Raw genomic sequence first — 27,629 nt, forward strand, 5'->3', positions numbered from 1 at the left:
AACAGGAGAGAGTTCCAGAGGGGCAACTTTGCTACACATACACACATGCACCCTTCCCTTCTCCTCAGAAACCAATGCCATTGTGCCATGTGTCTGCTTCATCTCTTGTTAAACTCTTCAGCTGCCGTAAGGGAGTGCAGAGTCCTTCATTCCAACTGCACAGTCTGCCTCTTCTATTCAAGAGATTGAACATGTAAAGCATGGTACTGATTCCTTCTGTCCCCCAAATGCTAGTAATAAGATCATCATATACGTGGCAGCTGTTGTCTTGTAACCAACCAGTACAGTACCAGCTGCTCCTACAATGTTGTGTTTGCTCCTTGGCCAAAAGAAAAAGGGTGCGTGTATTCTGAAGAAGAAGCAACTGCTCGAACACGCTTTCTCCTGCTTTGCATTTATATAGCACCTTTGGCTCTTTCTACACATGCCACTTTCTCTGAAAGTGGCATGCTAATAAACAGCCCAAATATGCTAATGAGGCATGTATGTAAATTCCTGGAGCCTCATTAGCATAAGGTCACATGATTTGGAGTCTGGAAGATTCTCTTCTGGACTCCAAAACGGCATGTAGAAGTCCTTCTTCTGGAGGTCCCTTCTTCCTGAAAGTGGCATATGTAGAAACAGCCTTTAATTGTTCCACCAAAGCCCTATACACATGTTCAGTTAGTGCAAGATGATTATTCCCATTTTACAGATGGGAGAACTGAGTCAACAAGAGTTGTTCAATGTCAGGGTAACAAAATGAAACAGCAGTAACGCTGGTGTTAGAGCCCAGGAGTCCTGACTCTTCCTTCTCCTCTCCACTAATACAATAGTCACTCCTTGGCACATCTGAGCATGCAAATAAAATGGTTTTATATACACCAATGTAAGGGAATTTCAGTCTTGCACATTTCACACTGGCTTCAGTGAGACCCAAAGCTTTGGGCATGTTTGAAAATGGAAGTTTACAAATAATCAAGTGACAGGTGATTGCAATATGCTAACCAGATACAACCAACACAACAGTGCGCATCAATGAAGCTTCAGTGCACAGGGGCAATTCTCTCTGTCTCAATGTTAATCATAATGATTTGCTGCTGGGTCCATGAGAAAAGTCTGCCAGGGCTGGTGAAAGTGTGGGGTAGTTTATACATTACCTCTCCCTTGCTTATCTGTAAAACATCAATGGGGACTCAATGACCTCTCGAGGTTCCCTCCAGTTCTTGTAGTCAATGACTCTCTGCTGAGCCACTGGCCTCTTGGCATGTGATTCTCACAAATCATGCTAACGTGGAGCCTATCAGTTAAAGAAAAGCTGGACAAACATCAGAAGAGAGTACGCTAGCTGTCTTGCTTTGCAATGCTAGCTGCTCTAGTCTAGGAACAGGGCAGGACATATGCTACAGCAGCAACTGCTAGGGAAAGGGACAGCAATGACGGGAAAACAGTGAGGTATAATCTGGGAAATCATGTGAACAGAGAGTGCTATGGGTGAGAGCCAGTGTTGCCTGTAAGCTGTTTGTTTAGGCCAGGGGTCAGCAACCTGCAGCTCTTTAAGGAGTCACTTGCAGCTCTGGATGCTGACACTTCTGACTCCTCTTGTAGCTCCCTGGCCTGACTCGCTGAAATAATGGAACTAAGTTGAATTGATTTAACGGCCGGAAGGGTGGTGGGAGGGATCTGGCCGTTAAACCAATTCAATTTAGTTCCATTCGTTCAGCTTGGCAGGGCAGGTTGCCACCCACGCTGCAGGTGGGGAAAGAGAGTAGAAGAGCTGCGGAGAGAGGTGGCTGACTCTGTCCATGCTGAAGCCGCACAGCCCTGCTGAGAAAGAAGCAGGAGAGGAGCAGTGGCAGCATGTGCAGCTGGAGGAGCTTGTTGGCTGAGGTGGGTTAATCCTGAGGGTGTGGTGGGTGGGTTTGGGGCTGAGAGGGGTTAATCCTGGAGATGAAGGGGGGTGAGTTTGTGGGACAAAGAGGGTAGAGCCTGGGAATAGGGGTGGGGGGCCAGGTGGGGAGGGTTGATACGAACATTGCGCCTTCCTACTTAAGAGCCTATCCCCAGGTGCACAGTTTTCCTCATCTTCATTTGCTCTCCAATCCAGGGGTGAAAATAAATTAAACTTTCTAACTGGTATAAACCATTGTGTGTGCGCTGTTCCTAAACTAGGGGTTACAAAAGCATGACTTGATGTTATCTTTTATCCACGTGCATTGTGGCTCTTGAAGTATTGATTTAGTAACTGAATTCGAAAAAAATGGCTCTTCTTGCTATTTTGGTTGCAGACCCCTGGTTTAGGCAGCCACCGAGGAGACAGTCAAATGCCTCTCAGCTGATGAGCAGAGCACCCACAGCTGCAGCATGTGTTTCTGCTGGTGGTGCACATCCACACATGCTTCAGTGCATATAACAAAATTTATTCCACATGCATAAAGAAAAAAAAATTACAGGGAACACGGGTTAGAACATGTGATTCCAAGCCAGAGTGGAGTCTATTCTTGACTCTGCTACTGGATCCTTATGGGACCTTGGGCAAATTGCCTCTCCTCTCTGCCTCCATTTACCTACCTTACATATGGTTAATGACCTTTACCTTCTTTTGGCTGCTCTGAGTAGAACTGTGTGAGTAAACCATCACAAATCATCCAGTTGAATTTAGCCTTTGTGTCCATGAACAAATGTGTTTTCCAATGCTTTTGATCTAAGCTGGTAGCAATTATTTGAGGTCTTGTGAGTTGTTTCTATTATAGGAGGAGAAATTGATGATGGAGTCAGGCATCTCTTTGATCCAAACCTGTTTAGTTGCACTGAGTGTATACAAGTCCTATTTCCCTGAGCATAACAGGCATCAAACAGGAGAAGTTAGTTTCTTTGCTCACGGTTCTGAGCAGTGCATTTTTTGTGGTGGTATGTGCCGGTATTGTACACCAACAACTCTGCTAAAATAAATCAGTGTTACCCCCAGCCAGGGTTCCTGCGGCTGGGATTGCCAGCAGGGCTCCACACCGCAGCCAGCTCCCACTAGCGGGGCTGTGGGATCCCCTGCCAGTCTCCCGTCGATGGTTTCCAGGGCTGGAGCTGACAGCAGGGCTCTGCACCCCAGCCAACACCCAACTCTGGGGCTGCGGGGTCCCCCCCAGCCAGCAGATGAGTAACAGCACCTCTTTTTTCACAGAAAAGCACTGGTTCCAAGTCTCTTTCAAGTCAGCAATTTTCCTGAAAGTTCTCTCTGTTTTTTCCCCACAATATCATGCTAAAAGTCTTTCTGGCTGACATTCGAGCTTCTTTGTGGTCTTCTCTGTATGCTTTCTGTGGCATTTTCTTGGCTGTTTTTCTCTCGCACCCAGCTCCATCTAAGAATAACCAGCCCTCTGCATTCACTCCCGACTGAAAACCATCCACCCGTATAGCTCAGCTCCTGAGCAGCCTTGTACAGGACTTATGTTTTGTGAAGTGGCTCTTGTTTCAGCTCTCCAATCCATAGCAAAGTTTAATTGCTTTTTACATTTATCCTGGGAAAAGGGCAGCCAGGATGCTCATCAGCTTCCACCAGGTTTCACTCTATCCCCCAGCATAACATTATTCCAAATTATTTAATGACGTTTTTCATCAAGATCACTCATCCTGTGGCTTTGCTTAGTTGCAATTGGTCACATCAGGTGGTTTTGTTTCTTCTTCCTAAACAAGTGAGTGCAACTCTTCTTAGCATGTTTTTGGTGTGAGTATTCATGAAAAGTGAATATAAAATTCTCCTCCTGCAAGTATTGAAACACATGAGCTTCCCATTTGCTTTCCACGAGTCTTCAGGCTAGTGAAATTCAGCTCTGAACGTTCACTGACAGAAAATGCAAAGGGAGGAGGGATAAACTCAGCCAATGAGCATTATTGACTGTTTTCAATTGATTGTTTTCCTTAGAACGTTTTTGCATCATTACCCTAATACTGGTTGTGAGGCTTTAGAGGAAATTTGCCCTTGTGAAGTAGGCCAGAAAAAAGATCTAGGAACCACATAACTCCTCAAATTAGTGCTTACGTATGGTGTGTAGGATTATACCACCCTTTGCACAGAGGCAAGTTCCGCCTTTATTGAATTAATGTGTGCAAAGAGTTGTGAGAACCTCGGGTGAACCTTCACACGTACCAAGTGACACTGATTAATATATGGGCTCCCAGCCTGAGTGTGTGACTCACAGAGGCTGAGAACCACTGACGTATTTTTATTATAATAATGTAGAGATATCTTTGTTTCTTTTTAGGACCCAATATTTTAAGTCTTCATAGTGCTCTTTATTGGTCTCAAACTTAGACTCAAAAGAAGCTGAGTAAATCATCATACCAAATACATACCTATCTGAGAATGCTCTTCTTCTCTTTACTCCTTTTTCTTTACCTTTAGGAAGGTATTTTTGAAGTGCCTGCTAGCTCTGCATTTGATTTTGTGAAGACCAGAAGTTTAGCAGGATTCAAAAAAGAACTTCATAAATTTATGGAGGTTAGGTCCGTCAATGGCTATTAGCCAGAATGGTGTCCCTAGTATCCGTTTGTCAGAGGTTGGAAATGGATGACAGAAGAGGGATCAGTTGATGATTTCCTGTTAGGTTCACTCCTTCTGGGGCACCTGTCATTGGCCACTGTCAGAAGATAGGATACAGGGCTAGATGGACCTTTGGTCTGAGCCAGTATGGACAGTCTTATGTTCTTCCTGAGCATGGACATCCTCTGTTAAACTTAGAGCACCTCTCCTCAGACATATGTTTCCAAACTACGATTATTTATCAATGGTCTTTTTTCCTCCCTTTATAGGCCTTCAATTAGCTGGAGAGGTTATTGATCAGCAATTGTGTCAGGTTTCTCAACTCTTCCTGGGTAATGCTTCTGCTGCTTCAAGTGATTGTATACGCTCTCCTTTTGATTCGCAGAACTAGGGAGCAGTTTCATTCAAACAAGACTTAAACAAGACTCACCATTTACCCTTAGGAGGGTATTATTTGCAGTGCCTGCTAGCCTGGTATTTGACATTTAAAAGAAAAGAGAAAACCCAGAACCATAACAATTAATTCCCACTCACCCAAAACAAATGTTAAATTAGGATCTGTGGCAAATGCTTCCCTATAGCATTAAACTATCTGGCTGGATGCATCTTTATTTCTGGCAAACCAAGGTTACAGTAGGAAAGTGATTTGTATTATGGTTTCATTGTTGTCATCCTCCCTGAAAGGGTCCCTAAATTAAACTTGTGGTCTCAGCATTCTGCATGGTACAACCGCTAACATAATCCCAACTGGGTCTCCCAAGTGCTTGCACAGCTCTTTAGCTCTAAATATGGAATTAATAAAGGAATCAACTATTGATTTTAAGGCCATCGCTCCTCTCTGCCCCTGCTCCCCGCCCCCACACTTTCCCTTCACCTACTTTTCTGATGGATATTTTTGGAGTCTCCAGCCAAGAAATTGCAACACTTCAGGGTGTGCATGTAAGCTTGTTAAAGGTGTGAGCATGCATGTGTCTAGCTGCTTGCCTCCTTTCCCATGCTGAATAGCTATTGATTTGAGTTAAGGAGTACATGTGTCATTTCTGTAGCCTTTCAGGTGATTTGCATTCACTTACAACCGATAAGACATCTCCATTCAAGAGCAACCAAGTCTTTAATTGACAAACACCCGCATGTGTGTTAAAAAGCAGCTCAAGTGGGTGGGGGTGGAGACAGCCGAATTAACCTATCAGCCAGTGGTAAGCACTATATGTCATGCTGTGTAAGATAGTTACTTATTCCAATATGATAAATATTTTACAAGTACATTGCTCCCATGTTTATATCTTCTGACAAATTCGTATCAGGGAAGGACAGCAGGCAGATGATCACTAGCTGTTCTCCTCACATCTTACACTCAGTGCAGGATTGGGTGGGGTGAAGAGTTGAATGGGAGATCCCCATGGGAAGTAAGATGCTGGAGAGAATGGCAATAAACATTGAACTTCTTACTGAGTGAATTAGGCAATGTTCTAGCTTTACAGCAGAAAGCACTGTGCTGCTGGAGGTGCTGTCTTTTGGATATGAAGCACAAAGCATGCCCACTTGCGCTTAATAATGATCCCCTTTCAGTGGTGTAAACTCAGAGGGCCAAGGACTGACCGGATTATGGGATTTGCTTCAACACAGAGCTGATTAGGGACAATAGACTTTATTAAGCTTAGCTACTTCAAGTTACTAGAGGTTCACGAGATACACATTAGCAAGCAAAAAGCGTAACAGGAATGTACTCCGCCAGATAAGGCATTTTGGAATGCTTACATCCCTTTCTGCTACAAGGAGTCCTGCCCCCAAAGTACCTCACATCAGGGCCATGATGGACATGGCTCCAGCTGAAGGGGCCCAGGGCACTTCTGAGACTGAAAGTCCCCAGTGACAATCGGCTAGGGGCAGGGTTTCCCAAGTTGTTATCCCTTAGCCGTTCACTGTGTGTGTGGATACTGGCACAATGCCACTTTTAGCATTCTCATGAGGCGGAAGCCAAGAATGCCCTGTCTACTGGTTCCTAGCTCAGATGCAGGTGTTAGGGCTGATATGGCTATCCAGTGTTTATGTTTGCTGGGTTTAAGGCTGTAACCTAGGGATGGGAACTTGGTTGTACTACAGGAATGGAATCTTCCACCATTGCCCTCTGAGGGCTGCAGGCTGCTCTTTAAGGCCATTAAGCCTGCAGACACACCTGCTGATGTGTTACATGACAAGTGGGACTGTTAATAGTGTAAGATACAGGTTGAGCCTCGCTAGTCTGGCTCTCTTAGGACCTGACTGATGCCATATCAGAGAATTTGCCAAATGACAGGAGGTCAATATTGTCTAGCAGCATTACCAGCACTTCCACTGCTTACTGGGCTCTTGGAAGAGATTTACGAGTAAATTATACCTAAATAACAGCACAGAACACTGAGAGCCAGGAATGGTGGCTGTACACAAACTTTTTACTGGACTGACAGAAACTTAGCCAGATGCTCACTTATCATGGGTGTGACCTACTAAAGTCATGCTGGACCACAGATATTGCTGGACCAGAAAATGCTGGACTACAGAGGTTCAACTTGTATCAGTCAATGTAAATTTGCAGAATGGGCCTTTAGCATTTCATAAAAAAAGCTTTAGTGTTAATTGCATGAAACATGCTATAGCTGATGTAAAGCCATTTTCATTAAGGCATAGGCTGTGACTTAGACTACATGGCAGTGCAAGGACATGAGAGCAATAAGATGCCCTCTAAATGCATAATACAGAAGATGACATGGAGTGTGTAGGAGGAATGTAGCCTATGTAATGCTTGCTTATATTTTATAGCTATGCGTTGAAATGTAAGTTGGCCCAAAAATGTGTTCCCTAAAAATAGACCTGACAGTAGTCAAGTAAGACCAGGTAAATCTATGAGAAAAATGAAGTGAGACCACTCAGAGGCAAGTCTGGGAAAGGTTTGAGCATAACCCCTGGTTACGTTGTCAACATGTTGGTCTCTCATTATTTTTAACAAAAGTTTTAGATTAAATCTGAATGTTTTAGAAGAATGTTATCTATAGTGATGATTATTGAAATGGCATTTAAACAGATGTTAATGATATTTAATGTTACATAGCCAGTGAGGGAGTAGGTGTTTTATTTATGGTAGATATGGTAAATTAAATGGTCTGTAACTGCCTTGGGTTTAGGGAACCTTAAACAATCCCTTTTGTTTTTATTCCTTACCTTTAAATTCATAATTGGGAAGACATCAATCAAAGATTCCAGGAAGCAGTGCTGCGTATCTGCTCATTCCATTCCCAGAGCAGGGAAGGCAAGGGTTGAGTAGGGAAAGAAAGATACAGCTTTGGCTCTCACCTCCCTGCTACAGGAGAATGACTGGTACTGCTGAACTGGCAAAAGTAGTGGCTTAATTTCCTGTTGCTTTAAGCCATTAGGAACTAATAGTACCCCAGGGCAGGGAGGGAAGGGAGCAGTGAAAAATTCTGACCCAGAGGTGTGTTTCTGAGGCACACTGCCTGCCAGACTGCTCATGGGTGGTGCAATTTATGCATTATCGCTTGCTCCATGGTAGCCCTGATTTTGCAAGCGTGTTGTAATAATAAAATGCTTATTGATAAGATTTGTTCTTGTGACTCCCACGCCCTTGGACACCCTATGTCTTTTACGGATCTTCATTGTTATAGCCCATAGATCTTTATGCTGTAGATTTGTTCTTAATATTTATATATTCACTGCACTAGTTGCAGCATCAGTTTGAAGAGGTGTGCATAGTGACTCTTACGATGGCTTTTGTCTGCATATACCCATACAGGTTATGCATGCCCCAGATCTTCCACTCAATTCCCTTTTTGTCCCTGGCACTAATTCAGGTGAGTTGAACTGGAAAGCAGTGGCTTTCTCCCATCGCATCACTACATGAAAATCTTCATCAGGTTGGTGTTGCTCCGGTGTACCATATGAGTGTTGGTGTTTAGCACAGAGGTTCTTTTTATTAGGCTTATTGTGATGGAAAGTCTGGCCCTTTAAATGGAGAAGGATCTCAGCCAGCCTGTGACACAGTCAACTCCCTTGCCTAGGTGGGGAGAAAGTGGTGAGTTATGTGACTCAGTCAGGGCTCTGGGATAGATAAGGGAGAAGTCTGAGCTTTTGGACAGTGAGATAATGGGATTGGAACTTCGGAAGAGACCAGCCCAGCCCCCGGAGGAAACCCTGAGATACCAGAGCTGAGGCAGCTGCAAAAAGCAACATCAGAAAAGTCTGTAGCTAGGTAAGGCTGGGACTAGCCAGCTAAGCTAGGCAAGACTCCAACTGGAAAGGCCTGAGTGTGGAAGGATGAAGATATAAACTCTGAAATGTGTGCTGTTTCGTTTCAACTGCGAGGGCCTTTGGAAATGTTTTGTGATTTAAAACTCAGCCTGAGTATCGATGTTACTGGATCTGGGAAAGCTCTTGTGACATTGCCAAGGAGCCCCGAAGAGAGGAAAACAGAAGCAAGGGTGCTGTAGGGCAATGCTGGGCAACCTGCAGGTGCCCCGTCCCCCCACCCGGGCTCCATGCATGGTGGTCCACTGATCACCTGGCTGCCCTCCATGTCCACACATCTCTCATGCACTAGGGCACTGGAGCTCCCCACTGCCTACTTCTCACCTTCCCTCTCAGCATCCTCCAAGCACCACAAATCCACTGGTTCACAATCCATCCTTGCTGCTCCCTCGTCACGCAAGCTTGAACAACTGCAAATCAGCCGCTCGTGGCTGTCCCAGCTCGGGAGGGAGGAGGATGTGCAGGGATGGAGCATGAATTTCGCAATTTGTGGCACTCCAAAAGTGCTGAGAGGGAAGGGGAAGAATGGGAAGTGTGGGGCCCCAGTGCACAAGAAGCACATGGGAGAGGGAGCAGACAGGAGGTTCACAGGCTGCAGAGTAGCCCTAGTGGGCCATGGGCTGCTGCAGCCCTCTGAGATGAAAGACAGCCACTCATGTGGCCCTCTTGCTATTCTGGGTTGCCCATCACTGCTGTAGGGTCACCCTATGCCATAAAGGGGTGCGCTAGAAGTGGCTCTGTTATAGATATGTAAATTCCGTAGGATGAATGGAGTCAGCTTGTGAATTCTCTAGCCACTGACTTGGCATCTTCCATAATTGCATTTCTTGTTTTGCCAACTGGCTTGAATTCTGACCTGCAGTGCATCCCTCTGTTCTAGTTCTGGTGACCTCCGCATTGATTTAGAAAAGCAACTGACTACACATCAACACACCCTGTTGTGCCTGAGTCTATTCTTAGCAGATACTGCCAGGGGACCAATGATTATGTACTGTGAGCAAATATGTGCCATCCTCTCCATGGAGTACATTCTGATCTGGAGTTTTTGGTAGGGTGGGTTTAGACACAGGAACCAGCTACAAATATTGGACTGGGAACCAGGTTCAGACTGAGTTTCCCAAACTGCAGTGTTGCTCAGTTACAAAGTTGTGGCCTCGCACAGAGGTGTGCAAAGTGGGGAGCAGGTCCCCTTGGGGAGGAATGAAATTTTAGAATAAAGGTGCAGCACAGTCTGCTGCTGGGTCTCAGGTTTATCCATCTCCTTAAAAATGTGGACCTATGCTACTTTTTTGTGCATGTGTATTCACATTTCTATGCCAATTAATAAATATTTTACATACTAGAGGCTTATTTTGTTACATGTGCCCTTTTTTTAATATGAATATAACCAAAATTTCTGTTGGTTTGGATTACATTAGACACGTTGGAGTGTTGAGGGCTCCTAATTGCAGGCATGAAAAGTGGGTCCTGATGTAAAAAGTTTGCCCACCCCTAGTCTAGTGCTTATACTGACACATCGCATGAATTAGAGACAGCTCATAATGAGCCCATTTAAAATGTCAGACCCTAGCACAAATGCATCTCCACATTAAAGAACTAATGTGAGGAAACTATTTCTTCTTAGTAACCCTACCTATGTGTTGAAACATTCCCTCCCTTTTTCTCATCTTAAGGAATGTATTTGCCTAAAGCAGTTGCAAACATTAAGTGGTGTAATGAAAATCGCCCTCAATGATCAAGTGGGGAATTCATCAAGAGATCCACAGAGCTTTAAAAAAATGTATTATTGCCTGGTGAACTGTGGAGCCTACTGGAGGTAAAATTGGTCCACAAAGCCAGTTTTATTTTCTCAGAGTTATGGACTTCAGTGTATTTCCAATACCCTTCCTAAATGAAACTCTGAGCCTGCCTCTTGTTCAGTTGAAAGCATTTAATAACTTCAGAAAAAAACTGGGCTGTTGAAATGTATACCCATAAGTTGTCATCTCTGCCTTATTTTCAATTTTCCTGTGAAGTTATTAAAACATTATGTGATTGTAATGTATTTACGGAACAGTGGGAAATGAGCTGTGAATCTGACTGAAAGCACAATGAGTCTCATAAGATCTAGACAGCAGCAAATACCGCTAGCATCTGAAGGGGGATACATACATATATATATATCTATTCCATACTTGCAGGGAGCTTTTCTCCCAGCTCCCATACATATTTATGGGAAATGCAGGCATCAAAATCTGCTCAACAAGTTGAACTTAGAACCTCTAATGTTTTGGAATTGCTGCCAGTTCTTTTTCTGCATTCAGCCTTATGGAGGATTGAAATATTGGTGTGAACGTGATGATGATGCTCTTCAGCTCACAAGAATTGAGTCCATTAGTATTCTCCAAACCTATCTTCATTCAGAGAGAAAAAAAAAAAAGAACAGGTGAAAGTGGCTTCAGAGAAATCTGTTCTCTTCTAGTACAGCATCCATTACCATGGGACCTGAATACTTTGACTTCTGACCTGTTCCATGGTTGGCAATAGCGTTAGCTGAGGAGTAAACAATACCTTTTTTAGAGGGTTAAAGAATGCTTGGATCCACAAAGTTGTTGCCGTACTGAGCGTCACAACACCTAAAAGATTAAGTGCCTAGCAAATTACAGGGACACCAGTGTTACATCCAAACACTGGGTTAGGCATGTAGGCTCCTATACTATCAATGGAGAGAGAGGCACCTAAGAACATGATCCACAAAAGGCAGCATGCCAGGTGAGGAGCCAAGGGGAGATGCCCAGGAATTAGGTGTACATGAAGCCCCATCCCTGTCTTGGAGATGAGCACCTAAGTCCATGCTGCAGGGAAGCATCTTTCTCTTTTTAGCAGTCCACAAGTGGAAACCTGTTTCCCAGAACCAGGCTGCTCAAAATCCTCTTCCAGTCATAATCCCCTGCTCTAGCAGAGCAGGACTTGAATCTAGGTCTCCCATATTGCACGACCGTGCTCTAACTGCTGAATAAAAAGCTTTAAACTCCAATTTCCCCATTTTTGAGTCATTCTGGGGTTTAGGAGACACATTCAGAGGCAGAAGCTTAGGCATCATGGGAACTTCTACCCCAGAAACTTAGATGCCAAAACAAGTGCCGACAGGGCCAAGCAGGCATTTTGTGTATCACAGTGAAGCTGAAACTGATACATAGGTGCTTAAGCCACCATCTGATAGATAGGCTGTATATGGTACTACAGGTTCACTGTCACCCACACGATGTCTGCTTGGCCCTGTACACACCTGTCTTGGCTCCTAAGTTTCTGAGGTAAAAGGTCTCTAGATGCCTATGTTTCTGCATCTGAATATGCAACTGAAATGATTAGGGATTTGTAATGGGTGCCATATAAACAAAGATTAAAAAGACTGGGACTTTTCAGCTTAGAAAAAAGGAGACTAATGGGGGATATGATATATAAAATCATGACTGGTGTGGAAAAACTGAATGAGGCACAGTTGTTTACTTGTCCCCATAACAAAAGAACAAGGGGTCATCAAATGGAATGAATGGATAGCAGGTTTAAAACTAACAAAAGGAAGTTTTTCTTCACACAGCGCATAGAAGGCCTTTGGAGCTCCTTGCCAGAGGAGGTTGTAAAGACCAAGACTTTAACAGAGTTCAAAAAATAACTTGATAAATTCATGGAGGTTGAGAAACTGGGTCATCAAATCTATGTCCGCCCGCTATATGTTATGCAATACGTGTGTTTAAAATATAGTTCTGAGACATTAGGTATGAAAAGTAGTACAAAGCCTTACAGGGAATATTTAAATAAAGCATTTCTGACACAGTCACATATGTTTTTCATACACTCATGCAATGGCAGAAACAGTGCAGAAACATGCAGTGGCAGAAATAGAACAGTGTCCCTGTATGCATAGTTGCTTCCCCCAATTCCCACCCTCCCAAAATGGCACACTTGAGCCGCGTCTACACGTGCAGGCTACTTCGAAATAGCGCTTGTCACGGCTACACGTGTTGGGCGCTATTTTGAAGTTAATATCGAAGTTAGGTGGCGAGACGTCGAAGTCACTAACCCCATGAGGGGATGGGAATAGTGCCCTACTTCGACGTTCAACGTCGAAGTAGGGAACGTGTAGTCATTGCGCGTCCCGCAACATCGAAATTGCGGGGTCCTCCATGGCGGCCATCAGCTGAGGGGTTGAGAGACGCTCTGTCCAGCCCCTGAGCTCGATGGTGGCTGTGTGGAGCAGCCCCTTAAAGCTCCCCGCTCCCTCTCTTCCTGTGCAGGAAGCTGAGAGAACGTGCAGGCAGCAGCCCAGACACACGGCCAGCCTGCATGTCCCTCAGCCGCCACAGACACCCCTCCCAGCTGCGATGGCCGCACACCAGCCCCCTAAGCGCCCCTAGGGGACCCCCCCCAAGGGGAGCCAGGGCTCCCAGCTCAGCAGCCAGGCAGAGAAGCGGCAGCCGGGCCCCTCCTGGACGGAGGCCGAGCTTTGGGACCTGCTGGGGCTCTGGAGTGAGGAGGAGGTGCTCCAGGTAATGGGGAGCAAGAGGTGGAACGCGGATGCATTCGCTCGGCTGGCCGAGGGCCTGGCCGCCCGGGGTCACCCTGCCCGCACTCCGGATCATGTCCGGAGTAAAGTGAAGGAGCTGCGGCAGGGTTACACCCGGGCCCGGGATGCGGCTGGCCAATGTGGGGCCGCCCCCATCACTTGCCCCTTTTACAGGGAGCTCAGGGACATCCTGGGCCCCCGGCACACCTCCTCCCCTCCGGCCACTCTTGATACCTCGACCGAGGAGCCCCAGCAGGCCCCAGAGGCGGAGTCCGCCCCGGAGGCAAGCCCCGCACCCCGGGGGACCCCCAGGAGCCCACCCCTGGGGCACCGGAGGAGGAGGAGGAGGAGGGGGAGTCCTCCTCCAGCGACACTGGCCTCCAGATCATCCTGCCATCCAGGAGCTCCAGCCAGGCGTCCGCCCCCCAGGTGTCCCCCAACTGTGGGAGTGGATCGTCAGGTATGTACCCCCCCGGTGCACACCCTTGGGGTTCAGTGGCGGGGGTAATAGATATGACCAGGGCCCTCCACATGCCCAGATGACCACGGCCCCAAGGACAGCAGTGCCATGTCCCTCAGAAGAGTGCATCAGCCCCTGCCCCCCCCCAGCACAACAGTGCCATGCCCCATCCCCAGGGCTGGGGGGAGCGGAACCTCTAGGGTTCCCCGGGGGGAGGGGGTGGGACACCCAGCAGCAGCAGCAGCAGCATGTGATGGAGTGGGGGGAGTGCAAATGCGAGACTCAGGCTATATAAGAGAAACAAGCAGAATAGCTCCCAGTGGCTAAGGATGATCCTGGGGCTACAACTGGCAGGTTACACCTCTGCCCTGAACAAAGAGGAGGGAGGAGCCGAGCTGGGTTTGAATCGGGGGCGGCAGTTAGAGGCTAGGGGAAGGGAGAGCTGGAAGGCAGCCAGCCTGAGGAGGGGGAAAGCTACACCCCAGAGGGGCACCCCTCGGGGTCTTCTCCCCAGGACGGGTTGGAAGGACTATCTTTGACTGCTGTACTGTCGCTTCTGTGAGAAACTGGGCATCTGTTGCCTAATAAACCTCCTGTTGTACCTGATGAGTGAGAGTCACTCCTGCCAGCGGATGGGGTGCAGTGCAGGGGGACCCCTGAACCCCAACACAGCAGCATCTCCCGGGGACGGGTATGGGGAACCTGCAGCAGAGGGGTGGGGGGACAAGGGCCACAGCTTGGGGCCCACACTAACGGCTGTCTCCACTCTTCTTCCCCCGCTCCTGTGTTCCGCAGCTGCACCATCGGAAGGACCGGAGAGCACTGGCGAGGCATCAGTGGTCCTGGACAGCCCTCTGGGGCCATCACTCCAGGCCAGCCCCTTGGCGGAGGACCGACCAGCCCCACAGCAGGGAAGACGGCAGACCCAGCACCACCAGCCGATGGCGACGGACCCCCAGCTGCTGGCCCTCCCCCATCGGCAGCTGGAGGTTGCCGAGCAGCGGCTGCGGGTGGAGGAACGTCGCCTCCAGCTACAGGAGCAGGTGCTGGCCTGGCGCCAGGAGGCATGGGGGGCCTACATGCGGACCTTCAACCATATCGCGGACTACCTGGCCCCCCATGCCGCGCCGGCTGCCACTGCGCCCGCCCTGCCTGCTCCACCTGCTGCTCCACCCGCTGCTCCAGCTGCTGCACTGTCTGCCGTTGCACTGCCACCCGCCACCGAGGGCCCTTCCGTCGAGGGGGACCTGGGGCCAGCTGACACCCGCCGGCCGTATCTCCCGGTCCGCCCGGCCCCCAGCCAGCCCCGGCCAGGGCTGAGGCCGAGGCGGGGATCCCGGCCGCCCACCCCCAGCGCTGGACTTTAGGGGGTGTGGGGCCCAGGACGTGGTGCCCCCTTCCCCCTTTGTATATATTCCCCCCAGTTTTAAGTTAGTTTGTTGTAAATAGTTTGTATATTTGACCCCTGTTACTATGCTGATCCTTACCCCCCCATGTAAATAGTTCTCCCCTTCCTTGTCTTCCCCTTTCATCTTATCCCTATTTATAATACATAATATATATATATATATATGTATATGTTAGATTTTGCCTGTAAATAGTTAGTCTTGTTGATAATAATAATAAGAGTTCTACAGATATTTGAGTTGACGAACAACTGTCTGCTTTTATTTACAAGAAAAGTAGGGGGGGTGCTCTTGGGTACTCTGTGGTGTGGGCGTAGGGGCAGGGAGTGTTGTGGAGGATGGGGAGGCAGTGGGGGCCTGCCAGCATTCACCCCGTGGCCTCATTGAACTGGGCCCGCAGGGCCTCCCGGACCCGGCTCCCTTCGGGGTCCACCTGGCGACTGGGGGCAGCAGGTGGCTGCACATTGGCCCTGCCAGCCTCCACAGCCCAGCCCTGAAAGAAGGCCTCCCCCTTGCTCTCCACCAGGTTGTGGAGGGCGCTGCACGCACCCACAATCTCGGGGATGTTGGTGGGGCCCGCATCAAGGCGGGTGAGGACACACCTCCAGCGCCCTTTGAGGTGCCCAAATGTGTGCTCCACCACCTGCCGCGCGTGGTTCAGGCGCAGGTTGAAGCGCTCCTGGCTGGCAGACAGATGGCCCGTGTACGGGGTGCATGTGCCAGGGCCGGAGGGGGTATGCCGCACCTGCGATGACGCAGAGGGGCATGGTGGTGTCCCCCACAGGGATCTCCCGCTGGGGGATGTAGGTCCCTGCCTCCAGCTGGCGGCACACGCCCGAGTTCTGGAATACCCGGGTGCTGCCAGGCCAGCCCACATAAATGTCCAGGAAACGGCCCCGGCTGTCCACCAAGGCCTGGAGGACCACTGAGTGGTAGCCCTTCCTGTTTAAGTAGCATCCTCCACTGTGTTCTGGGTCGCGGATGGGGATGTGAGTCCCATCCAGAGCCCTGAAGTAATTGGGGAAGCCCAGGGTGGCAAAGCCCGCGATGGCGGCATCTGGGTCCCCAAGGCTACGTCTACACGTGAAGCCTACATCGAAGTAGCCTATTTCGATGTGGCGACATCGAAATAAGCTATTTCGATGAATAACGTCTACACGTCCTCCAGGGCTGGCAACGTCCATGTTCAACATCGACGTTGCGCAGCACCACATCGAAATAGGCGCAGCGAGGGAATGTCTACACGCCACAGTAGCACACATCAAAATAAGGGTGCCAGGCACAGCTGCAGACAGGGTCACAGGGCGGACTCAACAGCCAGCCGCTCCCTTAAAGGGCCCCTCCCAGACACACTTGCACTAAACAGCACAAGATCCACAGAGCCAACAACGGGTTGCAGACCCTGTGCATGCAGCATGAATCCCCAGCTGCAGCAGCAGCAGCCAGAAGCCCTGGGCTAAAGGCTGCTGCACATGGTGACCATAGAGCCCCGCACGGGCTGGAGAGACAGCGTCTCTCAACCCCCCAGCTGATGGCTGCCATGGAGAACCCCACAATTTCGACGTTGCGGGACGCGGATCGTCTACACGGTCCCTACTTCGACGTTGAACGTCGAAGTAGGGCGCTATTCCTATCTCCTCATGAGGTTAGCGACTTCGACGTCTCGCCGCCTAACGTCGAAGTTAACTTCGAAATAGCGCCCGACGCGTGTAGCCGCGACGGGCGCTATTTCGAAGTTAGTGCCGCTACTTCGAAGTAACGTGCACGTGTAGACACAGCCCAAGCCTCACAAGCCTGTGGAGGAGCAGGGCGTTGATGGCGCAGACGACCTGCAGGGGAAGCACATGGGAGAGCACCAATGAGGGGTGTGCAGGGTGTGTGTGGCCCTCCCCTGCCAGTGCTCCCTCCCCCTCCCCCCGTGGGTCCTCTTACCTCCATGAGGACAGCCCCGACAGTGGCCTTGCCGATGCCAAACTGCTGCCCCACAGATCGGTAGCTGTCTGGAGCGGCCAGCTTCCAGACAGCGATGCCGACCCATTTCTCGACGCTGAGGGCACGCCGCATGAAGGTGTCCTGGTGCCTGAGTGTGGGGGTGAGCCACTGGCATAGCTCCAGAAATGTCTGCCGGCTCATGCAAAAGTTCTGGAGCCAGCGGTCGTCGTCCCACTCTCCGAGCACCAGCCGCTCCCACCAGTCGGTGCTGGTGGGGTAGCTCCACAGCCGGCAGCGTGTGCGGCGGCGGGGGGGGTGGGGTGCTGCAGGGTTGGGGGTTGCGTCCTCCTCCCCTGGGGGCAGCTCCTTCTCTGTGGCAAGGAGGTGCTCAACTGCCTCCTGCATGGCATGGAGCAGGGCGAGCACTGCTCCTGCAGGGGCGGCTGGGTGGACCTCTGGCTGCTGCTGCTGCTGCTGCTGCTGCTGCTGGGGGTCCATGACTGCGTCGCTCGAGGTGTGCGTGCCTATGGCTCTGCAGACCGCGTGCTGTGCAGGCTGCGTGTGTCTGGGAGGGGCCCTTTAAGGGAGTGGCTAGCTGTTGCCCCGGAAGCGCTAGTCAGCCCTGTGACCCTGTCTGCAGCTGTTCCTGGCACCCTTATTTCGATGTGTGCTACTCTGGCGTGTAGACATTGCCTCACAGCGCCTATTTCGATGTGGTGCTGCTCAACGTTGACGTTGAACATCGACGTTGCCAGCCCTGGAGGACGTGTAGACGTTATTCATCGAAATAGCCTAGTTCAATGTCGCTACATCGAAATAAGCTATTTCAATGTAGCGTGCACGTGTAGACGTAGCCTTGGTGACAAATGAACTCAAACATGGTGATTTCAGGCTAGTTCACACATTACTTGCATACCAAACCCTCCACACAATACAGCAGGATTGGTGGTTTTCTAGCTCCAAGCCCATAGGCCTGGAATAGCAGAAGTGCAAGGCTCCTTGTAGGTTTGGAGCTAGAAAAACAGAGGCTGTTGAAAAGCAGGACTGGGTCCCAGCTCCAGAGGTGAGATGAAAGGGGTGTTGCAGGCTGGGAATGAGGTTCTTTGGCAGACCTCTGTGGGGAGCACTGTAAAAAATGTGCCCAAATGATGTCTGGCTGAAATCCACATCATTAGTTTCCTCTCTTTGGAGCCCTAAATTGAGTCCTAAAACATCTTTAACTAAGAAAAAAAATGTATAGCAAATCATAGAATCATATAGAACACTAGGACTGGAAGGGACCTCGAGAGGCCATCGAGTCCAGCCCCCTGCCTCAATGGCAGGACCAAGTATTATCTAAACCATCCCTGATAGATGTCTATCTAACCTGTTCTTAAATATCTCCAGTGATGGAGATTCCACAACCTCCCTTGGCAATTTATTCCACTGTTTGACCGCCCTGACAGTTAGGAACTTTTTCCTAATGTCCAACCTAAACCTCCCTTGCTGCAGTTTAAGCCCGTTGCCTCTTGTTCTATCATCAGAGGCCAAGAAGAACAAGTTTTCTCCTTCCTCTTTATGGCTCCCTTTTAGATACCTGAAAACTGCTATCATGCCTCCCCTCAATCTTCTCTTTTCCAAACTAAACAAGCCTAATTCTTTCAACCTTTTTTCATCGGTCACATTCTCTAGACCTTTAATCATTCTTGTCGCTCTTTTCTGGACCCTCTCTAGTTTCTCCACATCTCTTTTGAAGTGCGGTGCCCAGAATTGGACACAATACTCCAGCTGAGGCCTAACCAATGCAGAGTAGAGCAGAAGAATGACTTCTCGTGTCTTGTTCACAACACACCTGGGGTTATTTTCTCCTTCTGGAAAGAGGCACCTCAGTACCATGAACTCCAAGGCCATGTCTACATTAGTAAGTTCTTCTGGAAAATCAGACCCTTTTTCGAAAGAATACGCGTGGCATGCCCACACACAGAATGGGCTCTTTCAGTCTGAAATCTAAAGAATGCGGCTTCTCTTCAGCAGGAACTCCTCATTTAGAAAGCTTCTTTAAAAAAATAAAAGCACGTGGAGACACTTTGCATCTCTTTTTTCAAAAAAGCCGTCCTAATGGCACCAGATTTTACAATCCCTGGCCTGTTCTTTGGAAAGAGTGGGGGCTCTGTGGATGCTCCCTGTTGAAAGAGCGGACTGATTTTTGATCTGCTTTTCAGTGCGTGGGCATGCTCTTTCGAAAGATCTTCTGGAAGATCATCTTTCTAAAGATAGCTGTAGTGTAGACGGGGCCCTGGTGTTTACATCCAAAAAGCTTTCAAAGGCAAAGGTCGAGTGCCCAGGCTCAATGCAGTTAACATGCTTCAGTTGCTATAGAGAGAGCGTTTCCTGTGTTCTGAGTGGTTGTTTTCCATTCCTAATTTTTCTTAGACCACCAGCCCATTCCATACAACTCACAAGAGTCTTCATTTGACAGTGATCACTACCTGCTGGCTGAATGCAAACCTGTGATCCAAAGGTGAAAGGTCTTTGTCACTGTGATGGGCTGTCCCAGGCATGTACAGATCTCTACCAGAGGCCCCACTGCCTTCAGGAAGAGAAGAATGGTAAATTCAGACTACCAGGGGTTGCCTACAGAGGCCTCCCAGGATTAACAGCTTGCAAATCCATCAATGGTCCTCCAGTGGTTGGAAGGTCCAGGAGCAGGCAGAGGCCAATCAGAGCCCAGCATGTCTGATCAAAAGGACCGCCTGCTTCACCCAAATGGCCAGTCCTGGGGAAGGCTGTGTCAGAAACTTCAGAATGGCCATAATGAGTAAGCCCAAAGGTCCATCTAGCCCAGTATCCTGTCTTCCAACAGTGGCCAATGCCAGATGTCCCAGAGGGCATGAACAGAAGAGGCAATCATCAAGTGATCCCTCCCAGTTCATCCATGCCCACCTTCTCTCAGACAGAGGCTAGGGACACCACTCCTACCCGATCTGGCTAGTAGCCATTGATTGACCTTTCCTGCACGAATTTATCTAGTTCTTTTTGGAACCCTGTTAAAATCTTGGTCTTCACAACATCTGGCAAGGAGTTCCACAGGTTGACTGAGTGTTGCATAAAGAATTACTTCATTTTGTTTGTTTTACTCTGCTACCTTTTAATTTCATTTGGTGGCCCCTAGTTCTTGTGTCATGGGAACAAGTAAATAACTTTTCCTTAGTCACTTTCTCCACACGAGTCATAATTTTATAGACCTCTATCATATCACTCCCTTAGTCTCCACTTTTCTAAACTGAAAAGTCACAGGCTTTTTAATTTCTCCTCATATGGCACCCATTCCAAACCCCTAAGCACTTTTGTTGCCCTTTTCTGAACATTTTTTTCCAGTGCCAAGATATCTTTTTAGAGGTGAGGCAACCACACCCACACACATGATTCAAGATGTAGGCATGCGATGGATTTCTATAGAGGCAATACAATATTGTCTCTTATTCTCTATCTCTTTTTAAATGATTCCTAGCATTCTATTTGCTTTCCTGACTGAAAGGTATCTCAGTCATAACCCAAGAAACTTTGGCAGGTCAGAGGCCTTCTCAGGCAGTATTTTGGTTGGCTCAGCGAAGGACTCTTATTTTACATTGGGGCTTTAAATTCCCAGGTGGCTGTTTTGAGTTTATTATTTACTATTATTATTATTTTGTTGTTAAATTGAGAGCCAGATCTGGTGGAAAGCTTTGGTTCAGGCAACCAACCCACTGCCCTTAGTATTGTCACATTTACTGCTATGAGAACAGGAGGGTGAAAAACAATGACATTAAGGCGGAGGTCAACTATGCCAGGAAAATTCCAAATTTGCCCATCTGGGAACCATTTAAATACCTCCCACAGTGGTAACTTCTCGTGCACAGCTCCAGATACACAAATCAGAAGGTGTTTTTCCCTTCCAGAGAAGAGTACCCATTTTCTCATTGGGTTAGATTATCCTTCAACTGTTTGTTGAGCCCTTCTCTGTGATATGATTATCACAAAAAATAACTTAAATACAGAGCATGCCTTTTACTCCAAAGCACTTTGCAGACTTCAGACATGCTGCAGCAATCATTTCACCCACTCCAGCAACACAGGTGGTTCTGGGAGAGGGGAATGGAAGCCAACACACTGCACTGCTTTTAGCAGGGGACACTGTTACCTGTAAGCCAAGAACTTGGGCAACCACTCAGGAGAGATTCAGATGCCTTCCAGCTGATTAGCAGAGCACTTACAGCCACTCATAGCTGGCAGCCTGTGTTTCTTTTGGTGGTACACATGCCTCAGTGCACATAACAAATTTTATTCTGCCCATGCATGGAAAAAAATAGAGAAAACACTGGTGAGGGAGAGTAATTTCGGCCAAGGACACCAGGAAAACTGTCTTTTTAGATACAAGGCTTCTTAGTTTGTATAGAGCAGAAAGGGCTTTAGTTGTTAAGCGCTCCTATAAGAGCTCCCACACATATAACTAAGTTTACCTACCCAGATGAATGAGGAGCTGTCTCAGAACTGTCTGGAGATGAACTTATGCTATTACAGAGTCTGTGTTTTAAATGTGGGAGTCACAGAACTAGCTCATTCCCTCTGGCAATGGCTGGAGACATAATCTATTTGTACGTCTCAATCTAATACAGCATGTTACTGCACAGATATGTGCCAAACTGATAGAGTAACAATCCATTCATTATTGTGGAAACATGAGGCTGATTTAGTGCTTTGCTGGAATTTGCTGATCCTCTACTTTTCAATCCATTTGAACCTGTTTCCCTTCTTGTTAAATACCTTTTGAGCAGTGTTGGCTCTAGAGTTTTTAATGACCTAAGCAAAGTTTGGAGGTCATTTAAACGGAATAACTTGTGAAGACTGAGCAAAGTTCCAGTAGCTATTGAACAGCATCCATACGCTGCTCAGAGCTGTGTCTTCTGGACACCTGCTTTGCTTCCTTAATGTGAATTGCTGGCTTAACTTTTCAGGGTGTTAGCAAAATATGCTACTTAAAAGCATCAGTTATATCAGATCTCAAGCACAGGTAATGTTAACAGTAAAAGTATTACGTCTGTTAATATTTTAACATTACAGCTCAGAATGGTATATTGCACTTATGCTGGATAGCAACAATTTTTAAAGGCTATTCATCTTCATGCTTCAGGGCATAAAACTGCTCACGGGCTGGGCATCAAGAAAAAAATCACTTTTTCCCTGTAAAAGGGTTTAGGTTCACAGAATCTTAAACCCCATCAAACTCACCCAGCTTGAGTACTTATGATCTGTAGAGCACTTGAGGAGAAGGCAGCCTTTGCCAAGAGAAGAAAACAAATTAGATTTAAAATGGTGCGGCAAATGGAAGCTCTCTCCAATGTTGTGCAACTGCTATCTTCAATGTGGAATGACTTTTATTTGTGTTTGGGGAGGGCAAGGAATTCCTGTAGTCTGATTGCAGTAGGGAAAGCTTCTCCCAATGGAGATAAAGATTTTACACACAGGCTACAGTTATACTACAGCGATCCGTCATCAGAAGTCACTGCTGCAAGAGATTTCCCGACAAAGCTTCTGTTGACGGAATGTGGCCACACAAAAAAGCCAATCAGAAGAGCTTTCTGCTGTCAACAGGGCAGCTGGACTGCCTGGCTGCTCTTTCGACAAAATAGGCACCCAGAACCACAGCAGACAGGGTTGTCCATTTTCCTGGATGCCCTGTCTGGTGAGAGAAGGCCACCAAGAGCATCTACACAGGTTGACAGAACCTGTCAACAAAACGGGCTCTTGCTCACCTGGTAGAGGCAGAAGGTTGTCAACGGAAGTGCTGACTTTTGTCATAATACTGTCGACAAATCCCATTTTGTGTGTGGACACCACCAGTTTTGTCCACACACCCGTGGTTTTGTTGGCAAAACTCTCTCATGTAGCCATAGCCCAAGATAGATAGATAGCCCCTCATTCTGTTAGCGAGAGAGAGAGTGTCCATGCAAGAGTTACCTGCACTGGTAGGTATGGATTCTTGATTATGCTTTCTAGCACTTTCTGTAAGCACTGGCAAGCAAGGTGTTTTTTCAAAAAAATGTTTTGAAGGGAAAATTTTGGGGCTTCTTTGCTTTAATGGAGTGCAGGTTGCCACATGGTATGCAGTCATGCTTGGCAGAGAGATAGAGGCTAGGGAAGTGTTAAGTTATAGTGTAAATTGAGTTTATTGCTGTCTGGCAGAATATTTTGGCAGTCTTTTGTGATGTGCCTCTGCCACAGACACTCTTTGCATTTGGAACTAGGTCAAACAGTAAATCAGCAGGGAAATGCGCTGTACTGTAGCATCTCTTACCGTCGGAGGACACACCTCCTTCCAGGTTCACACTAGATGCTATCCCCTGATTGTCTGAAAAATGTCAGATGGTAAATGTGCCTTCGTATTTACACTAAATGCCTCCTTCTGACTGTAAAATATTGAGCCTAATTCAGCTTTTGCTTTCTCTGTGACACTGTAGTCAACAGATTCACACCAGCGTAAAAGGCTTGTAGGAGTAAGAGCAGAGGGGGAGGGATAGCTCCGTGGTTTGAGCATGAGCCTGCTAAACCCAGGCTTGCAAGCGCAGCCGTTGAAGGGCTGTTTAGGGATATGGGTTAAATGCATTTAAAAAAAAATCAGTCAGGGATGGTGATAGGTCCCACTGGACTCAATGACCTCTGAAGGTCCCTTCCCATTCTGAGATAGGTATAAGAGTAGATGGCTCAAAAGGTTCTCTGTCAAAGAAAGTTTCACCAAGTTATTTCCTTTGTGGAGTGAATCTCCTGGGTCTACTCATCTGTTTAAGGCATCTTACTAACTATCGGAGGGGTAGCCGTGTTAGTCTGGATCTGTAACAGCAACAAAGGGTTCTGTGGCACCTTATAGACTGACAGAAAAGTTTTGAGCATGACCTTTCGTGAGCACAGACTCACTTCATCAGATGCTGGTCTTGGAAATCTGCAGGGCCAGGTATAAATAAGCCAGAGCAAGGGTGGGGATAACAAGGTTAGCTCAGTCAGCAAGGGTGAGGCTTACTACCAGCAGCTGATCTGGAGGTCTGAACACCAAGGGAGGGGAAGCTGCTTTTGTATTTAGCCAGCCATTCGCAGTCTTTGTTTAAGCCTGAGCTGAGGGCGTCGAATTTGCAGATGAATTGTAGCTCAGAAATTTCTCTTTGGAATCTGGTCCTGAAATTTCTTTGCTGCAGGATAGCTACTTTTAAGTCTGCTACTGTGTGGCCTGGGAGATTGAAGTGCTCTCCTACGGGTTTTTGTATATTGCCATTTCTGATATCTGATTTGTGTGCGTTTATTCTTTTACATAGAGACTGTCCAGTTTGTCCGATGTATATAGCAGAGGGGCATTGCTGACACATGATGGCATAAATTATATTGGTAGATGTGCAGCTGAATGAACCCACGGTGGTGTGGCTGATCTGGTTAGGTCCTGTAATGGTGTTGCTGGTGTAGATATGTGGGCAGAGCTGGCAACGAGGTTTGTTGCATGGATGGGTCCCTGAGTTAGAGTGACTGTGGTGCGGTGTATAGTTGCTGGTTAGGATTTGCTTCAGGTTGGCAGGTTGTCTGTGGGCAAGGACTGGTCTGCCTCCCAAGGCCTGTGAAAGTGGGGGATCATTGTCCAGGATAGGCTGTAAATCCCTGATGATGCGCTGTAGAGGTTTTAGCTGAGGACTGTAGGTGATGGCTAGTGGTGTTCTGTTGGTTTCTCTCTTGGGCTTGTCCTGTAGTAAGAGGCTTCGTGGCACACGTCTGGCTCTGTTGATCTGTTTTTTCACTTCCTCAGGTGGGTATTGCAGTTTCAAGAATGCTTGGTAGAGATCCTGTGGGTGTTTCTCTCTGTCGGAGGGGTTGGAGCAAATGCGGTTATATCTTAGTGCTTGGCTGTAGACAATGGATCGTGTGGTGTGTCTGGGATGGAAGCTGGAGGCATGAAGGTAGGCGTAGCGGTCAGTGGGTTTACGGTACAGGGTGGTATTGATGTGGCCATTGTGTATTAGCACCGTGGTGTCCAGGAAGTGGATCTCCTGTGTGGACTGTTCCAGGCTGAGTTGATGTTGGGGTGAAAGTTGTTGAAGTCCCAGTGGAAGCTTCCCCTCCCTTGGTGTTCACACCTCCAGATCAACTGCTGGTAGTAAGCCTCACCCTTGCTGACTGAGCTAACCTTGTTATCCCCACCCTTGCTCTGGCTTATTTATACCTGGCCCTGCAGATTTCCAAGACCAGCATCTGATGAAGTGAGTCTGTGCTCACGAAAGCTCATGCTCAAAACTTTTCTGTTAGTCTATGAGGTGCCACAGGACCCTTCGTTGCTCTTATTAACTAGGCACTTGAGAAAGATTCCAGAACCAACATCTGAGTTAAGTAGCATTTGATCTTGCAAGTGATTCACAGGTTGGCCCCCATCCCATTTCATAGCAAAGTTATTTCAGAATAATGACCCCTATTTAAAAATAAATTTCCAAACATCTACACAGAGCATCTTATTTTGAAATTGGCAAAACTCATTCCCTGAGGAACAGCGCCTATTTCAAAATAGGTATTTTGAAAGAGGGACTGTGTCAACAGGGAATAGGGGTTATCTCAAAATAAGCTCTTGAGGAATAGCTTATTTTGAAATAAAGCTGCTGGGTAGACATAGGCTAGGTCTACACTAGCTGCAGAAGATCGAATGCTTAGGTGCGATCTCCCAGGGTGCCATTTCACACATGTGTAAAACAGCGCTTTCTGGGATCAATGTCAAACTCAGAACTCCTTGCAAGCCACAAGGATTAAGAAATGTGGGTGGGAGAAGCTCTCCTGTTGACATTCTGCAATGAGGACAGGGACCAGTGTCAACAGCTGCAAAATCGATTTTAGATATGCATTTGGCGTACCTAAAATTGTGTAGCAGACATCAACATTCCTCATAAGTGTAGCTGTAGCCATAGTGTTTTGGATTAGAGCCCCTGGAATCCAAAGTAGGCTCTTTTGTGTGTGGACACACTATTTCAGAATGAGTTTTGCTTATTTTGGGGCTTCCTTTGTTGTGTAGATGCATTATTCCAGAATAGCTAATTTTGGAATAACAATTTCAGAATAAACTATTCCAGAATAACTCTGTAATGTAGACATACTCTAAGACAGCTTGGGTGTATTCCTGCATCTGCCAGAGCTTCAGGCTGGGAGACAGAGCAGTGTGTAAGCACACTGGGGCCACCAGAGCTGGGGTAAGGAACCTGGGGATTTGACCGCTGGGCCCAGGAGGTGGAACAAGGGGGTAGAGGGGCCAGGGATTGGGCCCTGGGACTGGAAGGCAGAGCAGGAGAATAAGGGGCAGAAGGGTTGGGATGCGGGGCCAGCACGACCCAGGGGATTGGGCCAGGAGGGAGGGCAGAGTGGAAGCCAGTGGACTGGGGCTGCTTCTGGCAGCATTGTCCTCCAGCTGTATTAAGCATACACAGGTGCAGCAAATTTAGTGGTAATCTGCTCATCTTCGTGCTTTGCATATGCCTGGGGATGGCTCTGTCTGTTTGGATAGTGCCTAGAATAGTGAAGCAGTGATCTTGGTTGTGGCCTTTATGTGCTAATTATAAATAAATAGTTCACTCAATTCAATTAGGCTATTCATCAAGTCAGACATTAGTCAACATGAGTAAGAGTATCCCCATCTGGCCTTGTCAAACTAATCTCTGTGTACGATCTCCAGCTTTGCAGTGATATGGGCAGAATCCACTATTGGATTTCAAGAACAAATAGAGTTGAATGACATATCATTGGATGCAAGCATGAATCTTTCCAATTTGCACAAAGTACCACTGTCCATTAGATCTTGGGACATGGGAAAAATGATCCCACATGACCTGTTAGTGGACCTTCCCTTCTGGCTTGTTTGCTTTTTTCTGTAGAATGAGTGAGAATTATCTATTAGGGTACCTGTTCTCTGTAATTTCAGCAGTGGAATGAATGGGGAAGAGGGAATTAACAAAGCTCAGGTCTTTTTCTTTCTTTCTGTCTGTCTGTCTGTCAATAGCAGTACCAGTTGAAACAAATGGGGCTGGTGTGGTGAGAAGTGGGATTATTTGTCTAAGATACAGATTGGAGGGTTAAAGATGTGTTTAAACCAGCCTTGGTATTCGAATACCTTCCTAGACAGCTTTGGACTGCTAAGCCTTAGTAGGTGTTTTTCCTTCTTTTTTTTTTTTAATTAACACTGATTATTGGGTATACTAATTAATGCAATTACTTGGTGCAAAATAAGGCATCCTATCAGATCTGTATCACACTCTAGTCCTCTCAGAAAAACTATTTGGGCAGAACAGCTTGGAGAAGGGGATTAGCCAAAGAAAACAGTGCTGTTAAAATAAATTATCAATTTTACTGAAGAAATTATGCATAGCCTGCATGAGAAGTCAGAACCCATTTCCTTTTCAATAGGAACTAAATATTATTAATAACCAAGTTGTCATATTAACC

The sequence above is a fragment of the Carettochelys insculpta genome, chromosome 11 (assembly GCF_033958435.1).
Source record: "Carettochelys insculpta isolate YL-2023 chromosome 11, ASM3395843v1, whole genome shotgun sequence".
Lineage (NCBI taxonomy): Eukaryota > Metazoa > Chordata > Testudines > Carettochelyidae > Carettochelys > Carettochelys insculpta.